Genomic DNA, 7,458 nt, shown 5'->3' with positions numbered 1-7,458 from the left:
AAGAAGTAGGAGAGGAGGTACCAGATCAAGAAACAGGTCCTCTCAAAGAAATTGAGAGGAGTGAGGCAAGTCAAACAGGAAACTGAAGTTACTTGATCCCAGACCTCATCAGAACTTCGGGACTTGCAAAATATTACAGCCACCAGCCAGGTGAGCAGATTTCTGCCTTGCTGCTTTAATACTGGGATAATGGGGCCAACAGTGAGCAGTTAGAAGGTCATGAAGCCCAACAACTGGGATCTCTTGCTAAAGATCAGGAAATTGAAAAACTAATTGGAGAAGGAGCAATTTGCAGCCTCTGGAGACAGCTTCTCTCAAGCATGAGGGCAAGATATCCATTTAAGGAGGATCTTGTGAACTCCCCAGGAAAGTGGACCACTGTAGAAAAAAGGTATCCAGTACTTGTGAGAATTAGCAGTGCTGGAAGTCAGCTATAGTGATCTAAAAAGTGATAATATCCCTAAAGATCCAAAGGATGCCCTGTGCACAATGGCCATGTGGAGGAAGGTGGTTCAAAGCACCCCTGCATCATATTCCAGCAGCTTGGTAACTGGCCTAGTTGTGTCCCCTCCCAGGATCTCGTCCACTCCCAGCCCCTTGATTGGGGGAAAATTGTTGGAAAGACAGCCCTGATGCTGTGACAGTGCTGCTCAGTAGCAGCCAAAACATGGGTGTGTTATCAGCACCTTTCCAGCTCCCAATGCAAAGCACAGCACTGGGAGGGCTGCTATGGGGAAATGAACTCCAGGTCAGCCAGACCCAATACACTGACAGCATCAAGTAGTCAGCTACAGAAATAATTACTTTCTTTAACAATGAGGAAATACTCACTGAAGTTTTATATAAGATGTAGCTTTTAAAGTACAATTAATTCAAATAAAAATTGCACGCATTGTTTTTCCTAAACATGCAGACCAAAATCTGAGGGATGAAATCACTATGTAGTTTGCTTTATTTATTTATAATGAAACACATCAAATTTTTAGTTAAGCAAGTTTAAGATGTCACTACACAAGTCTAGTATAAAGTACATTCCATGTTAAATTAGTGCATGTCTGAGAGTTAGACTGACAGTATTCATTAAACATTTTATGTGTTCTCAGTTTTCAGATTCTGACTTCTGAACTATTAAGAATTTAAGACATGATCACTTACCATAAAGGAACACTCTTTATATTATAATAAAGTACATACCTATGCTCTGCCTCAAGTGAGCTTGAAAGAACATCTGCCCAAGGGAAAGCTGAAGACCGAATGATCTGTTGAGCATTGCCATTCTCCTGTGGAATTTCATTTTCAAAGTTTTGGTTTATATCTCTCACATGATGAGGACTGTTGCTGTTGTGCAAGTTAAAGGACTCATCATCCTGTTAATAATAATAATTATTATTACAAAGTTTAGATTTCATTCACAAGTATATGTCTGCAAATGCTTCAATTCAGTGATTCTGTTTAATTTAAATTGTTTAAATGGAGATGCTCTAACTACTTTGGGGGTAATTCTGTTCATACTTCTAGAGTTTGCAATACCTGGATACCACAGAAATCCTAAGTTATGCCACCAATCAAGTAATGTAGAAATCAACTCCCATGCTCAGTGTCAATTTTTTTTCTACAAAGTTTCAAACATATCTTAAAATTCAAACTTATTATTTTGATAGTTAAGATTGGATACTGCTCTTTAAATTCAGCTTTCCCTAAATGCATCACAGCTTCTCAGGCTGTTGTTTCAGCAACTGTAACTTGCTAGCCATGAAATTAGAACTAGAAAGAAAGTTTATTTAGAAAGCAGACTGTTCAGGCTCACTCAAATATTAAAAGCTCTTTAATTCTATAAATGAGAAATGTTTCTTTAAACTTTACTCATTCAGCAACCTGTAATTCTTATTTAGTAATGAACCAAATAGAAGTCTTACCAACTGTCAAAACAAAGAGAATAGTATGAACATTATCTAGCCAACACCCTTTTGACAATGAAATCCCTAAACTTTGCACATAACAGCATTATCCAAAGCAGGAGTTAGTTGCTCAACCAGCCAGTTCTGCACTTGTACAAAATCATACTTTAGAGTCCACAATCAAGACCATCCATCATCATTCCCCTCCCACTCACAGTGCTGTCTTCAGAAATGCTGGGCAAGAATTTTATAAGAAGCGCCTAATAAACATATTCACCTGTCAAATCATACACCTGAAGACTGCATCTTATATATATCTCAAATAAAATTAATAAAAATATTTTAAAAATTTTAATCTATTAGGGGAAAATATCTTCCAAGCATGATTCAGCTGCTGATCATGTCCCATTATTTCAGTGGTGAAATCTGTCACTGCAGGCCTTAAAATTTCATCAACAGTATCCTGTCATAGATGTCTGTTGCACGGTTATCTCCCTATGCACTCAGTTGCACACCATGTTTTCTATTGATGATCATTAAAATGAATGTTAGAAGTAGGACAACTATTGGTTGCATAATTTCTTTAACATCTTTTCACATCTGTTAGTGAAACAACAAAAGCAGGGAAGAAGATGCATGCACTTAATAACTCCAGGCTACGTGATACATACACCTGCCCAAGGACATTACAATTTTCACTACTAAACACCAAATGCACACACTGCTTCTGAAAATCAGGGACAACAGAATGTATTTGACCATAGGTATCATGAACGTATTAAGAACTCAAGACAATTTCAGAAACAGAAATTTTCACCAAATTCATGTTTAGAATTCTGAAGCTCAAGACAGTGATTTTTAAAGATTTTTAAAATTTTAAATCAAAATTTTGTGTGTTTCTTAAACACAGATGAACAGCATTTTCCCCAACATCCATCTCAGGGTGCACAGCCATAAAATGCCTAATGGAAAGATACAGACCTTTCTGTTTTGCGGAGAAAAGAACTCCACAACTTTGTAAAAGTTGTAAAGCTGGTATGTTTGTTTATTGCAGCGCTGGACCCATGCGGAGAATGCTCTCTCTAAAAGGGCATGCGTACCTCTGAGAACTTCAGGTCTCTTTTTATCTCTCTCTCAAATACATATGCATACAGTTTCACAATAGGTTCATACATATTCATTTTTATGGGTTTCATGTGACATTTACCGCTAGTTCCTTTTTATCAGAAAAAATTCCGAGGTCAGGTTGACTTGCCCTTACAGCAGTCCCTGTCTCTCTCTATCATCTTCTGTCTCCTCCCCTTTATCTCTGTCCTTCACTGAAGTAACTTCACTGAGCTTAGGCCTTGCAGTCTGGCTAAATAACTATGGTTTCTAACCACAGACTCAACTAAAAAATGTACATTTCACCTAAATTAAAATGGATTTCTATCCTGGAAAATTTTCACTTTGCCTCATTTCCCAACTGACACATACAGCTAAGTTGTACAGTCCCATTAGAGCAAATTTTATTTTGCCCAATATAGGAACAGGGTCAGAAAAGAAATCTTTTATGAGCTGTGCACACTTGCACTGTTTTGTATTTTTTTTCATCTATCTGAATAACCCTTCCTCAAAACCACTAATTTTATTTATCTGGTTGATTTATAATTTGTGCTCCTTTTTTTGTTTACACTTTAAATCACTCAGAGCAAACAGGCTTTGAATCACCTCATCCTGAATAATGCATTCCATTTCTTCTCTTGGACAATGTATGATAACTATGCTAAATGGCTTGTTGGTCCCTGGTAGCACTGACAAAAATATTCTCAGGTGCCAGCTATGCACTGCATAAACTGATTCAAATAGAAAGAAAACTGACACATAATAATATACACATTATAGACCTTCAAGTTCTGAATTAGGAAGTAAAACCAGGTTCTTTACATATGTATAAATCAAACTAGTGCCCTCATGACTAGACCAAGAATAGAGAGCTTTTGGCTATCTAAACAATCAAATTGGAAAGGAACTTGTTTAAGCAAAACCAAGTTTTTTCATGAATTATTTTCTAAGATAACTAACAGCCAAGGTGTGAAACACTGCCCTTCACAAAGATTCAGTTAGTGTACTTTATTGTTGCTAATAATCTCAGCCACATTTGTTTCTAACATGTATGAACAGATACTATAGAAAGAAAAAAAGAAACTAAGAAGCACTAAAGAAAGAGTAGCACTTGGAGCAACTTTTAAAAATTCATCAAAAGGTAACTACTTTCCTTCATTTAGCGATCAGGACCATGACTTAAGACCTGTTTACAGCCAAATAAAAAGTAGCTTATGTTCAGTCTGAGAACTGTTACTGCTGGATCTACAATAGGTATGAACAAAACTACCTTCTCTTGCTCAGCATGATTCTCATCTTCATGTTCTTCTTCCACTCTATCTTGTTTCAATGCTTTCAAAAATTCACTCTTATCAATCCGCATTCTTGTCAATTTTGTTAAACGAGGCTGATCAACTTTCTCAATAAATAACAAATTTGACCGATTACACTAATGTAGGGGGAGGTCAGAAAAAAAGGAAAAAATCTTATGTCTATTCATTTAGAAAACTTTGAATAAATGACAAAGATTCATAGGCACCTGTGGTTTCTGCTTTCATATCCATCCGCAGTAAAAAGTAGAGGGGAGATACAGTTCTTAGATGCAATCCCGGATATGAAGGTTTATGAACCCCTGATAACAAACAGTGAACCTTCTGAAGTGTTCACACTATTAGCAATTTTGAAGTTCAAATCCATCAGGTTATACTTCCTAATACACCACATTTATTACAAATTGAACTTACAAAGCAAATACCACAGTGCTTAAAGGCCAGTGATGTACGCTCCATATTTCTCTCTCCCACACTAACTTCCACAAAAACAAACTTATTTAGTATAGTTCTGCATAAAGCTTACTGATCCAGTTATCCAACCAAATTTAAAATTTGATAGATTTGATAAAAACTACAGACATTGCTTTACCTCTTTTATTGATTTCTGTAATACTGCAAATGCCTAGGCAGTTGATTTGAGAGGACTGAAATTGCCAATACCATATTCAGATTAATGAGAAAATAGATTCCCAGGTTTATTTTCTTTTGCTTGACTTATCCACTGTGTAGGCTAAACAAAAATTTAAACAAAAATTTAGAGAGCCATTAGTACAATAGGATTATTTTCAGGAATATTTAGAAAAAATAATTTTTAAAAGCAAATAATAACTACAACCATAATTTAGAGCAAATACCTGCTTTATTGTGAAAAAGAGACTGTTTATGAGCAATTAATCCTCTCTCACAAATACTGTTTATACTTTTTATATAGAGTTAAATTTGCAAACAATTCAGTGCATCTATATCAATAACTGGGATAAATTCTGGAGGTACTTATTTGCAAATGATAGTTTTCTACTAGGTATCTGTATTTCTGTTAAAAGCATGTATACAAATGGCATTTCAATTGTCTAACTTTAAAACATCTTTTTCACTCTCCTTTGGACAGCTCTTGCACTTTTCAAAAAAAAAAAGCAAATGAGAAACAGAGAGCATCAATTACAGTATAGTTTAAAAAGAAAAATGAGAAAAAGTGTTTCTATTTACTTTTGGGGTGTTGTGCACTTAGCAAGATTTGAAAGCGTAATACTCTAGGAATATATATTTATATAGGTACCTTTATCATGCACTGTATTTTATCTACTAGTAGTTCTTTTTGTTTTATTCCTGTGTAGTACATAGTCTGTAAAAGTCTTATGTCTGTTAAATTTGTATCTATTAAATAAATAATTAATTTTGTAATAGACCTAATCAGCCATTATTAAGAACTAGCAAGTGAGAGCAATCTGGGGTGCAGACTGCCCCAAACAGAGCTACTGCCAGAAATCTGAGTCAAAGGCAGGACTTGTCTAAGCTCTCTCTCTCCATTCCTAACAGGGTCTCCCCCACAGAAGACAATCCTCCATGAACTTCTCCAGCATGAGTCCTTTCCATGGGCAATAGTTCATGAACTGCTCCAGCATGGTCCCTTCCACAGGGTGCAGTCCTTCAAGAACAGACTGCTCCAGTGTGGGCTCCCCATAGGGTCACTAGTCTTGCCAGCAAACCTGCTCCAGTGTGGGCTCCTCCATGGGTGTACAGGTCCCTACCGGGACCCTGCTCCAGCAAAGGGCATCCCACAGGGTCACAGACTTCTTTTGGGCATCCACCTGCTCTGGCATGGGGTCCTCCAGGGGCTGCAAGGGAATATCTGCTCCACCATTAATCTCCAGGGGCTGCATGGACACAGTCTGCCTCACCATTGTCTTCACCATGGGCTGCAGGAGAATCACTGCTCTGGCACCTGAAGCACCTTCTCCCCCTCCTTCTCCACTGATCTTAGTGTCTGCAGAGTTGTTGTTATCATATATTCTCACTCCTGTGAGCACCTCAGAGGTGTGATGTCACCTTGGCAATTCCAGAGAGACACAAACCGCTGCAATGTGCTGGGGCTTGCCCCAGGCCTACCAAGCCTAGTTCACCACTACTCTGTACCCTCAGGGGAAAAATGTTGTCTCTAGATCTGACAATAAGACAACAGGCCCTACAGCTGAATCAGAGAAACAACCTGTGCTGGTATAAGTTGCCCCTATATACAAGAAGAAATGCACATAAATGTAATCTCATAAAAGAGCTTTAGTAAAGGAAAATAAGGAGATCCAAGAGAGCAAACCAGCAGGGCTATCACAAGGGCCATTTTCAGTGCCATTACACAAGGGTTAACACAGGAACAAGAGGAAGAGACAGAAGAGATAACCACATAATACATATCCTTGAGTGAGATGCAGGAAATATAAAAATATTCAGGTGAGCATGTTACCACCTGGCTGCTCCCATGCTTGGATAATGGGGTTAGCAGTTTGGAATTAGAAGGTAAGGAACCCAAGCAGTTGAGATCACTTTTTAAGGAAGCAGGCATCGACAAAGTGATGGGAAAAAAGACACAAGCCCTTAGCCTCTGGAGGCTGCTCCTTTCAAGAATGAGGGAAAGGCATCCTACAAGGAAGATATTCCATTTCACCCAGGCAAATAGACTGCAATAAAGGTATCCAATACCTGAGGGAATTAGCCATGCAAGAGATTATTTATTATAACCTAAACAATGTGCAGTTCCCCACAGATCCAGACAAAGTCCTATACCTATGACCAATGTGGCAAAAATTTGCACAAAGTTCACCAATGATGCATGCCAACCCCTTGGCAACATTAATCTGAAAGATAATGTACCACCCAGAGTGGATGAAGCGATTGTCAAATCCAGGAATACAAAGACAGTATATTTTCCTCCCTTATCTTGGCTGTGGAGAAACTACCAGATAAACTGATCTGGGAGTTCCAGCAATTCAGAGAGAATATATCCTACTCCTCACCTGTATGTACCCACATCCCCGTGATTGACAGGAGGCATTCTTTCTCTCAAGAGAGAAGATATGAAAAGTCCACATCACAGGGTACCCTGTGATTTTACCTATGGGACCACAGAGTGGAGATGAGGAAAAGGGGTA

The 7,458-nt window shown here is 38.0% G+C and overlaps 1 pseudogene; it reads right to left on the bottom strand.

Annotated features, from left to right (window-relative positions):
• Positions 1–209: 209 nt before the first annotated feature.
• Positions 210–6,216, bottom strand: LOC134431526 (vasculin-like; annotated as a pseudogene).
• Between the last annotated feature and the right edge of the window lie 1,242 nt (positions 6,217–7,458).

The sequence above is a fragment of the Melospiza melodia genome, chromosome W, assembly GCF_035770615.1.
Source record: "Melospiza melodia melodia isolate bMelMel2 chromosome W, bMelMel2.pri, whole genome shotgun sequence".
NCBI lineage: Eukaryota > Metazoa > Chordata > Aves > Passeriformes > Passerellidae > Melospiza > Melospiza melodia.
This window is presented reverse-complemented; position numbering and strand designations above follow the sequence as displayed.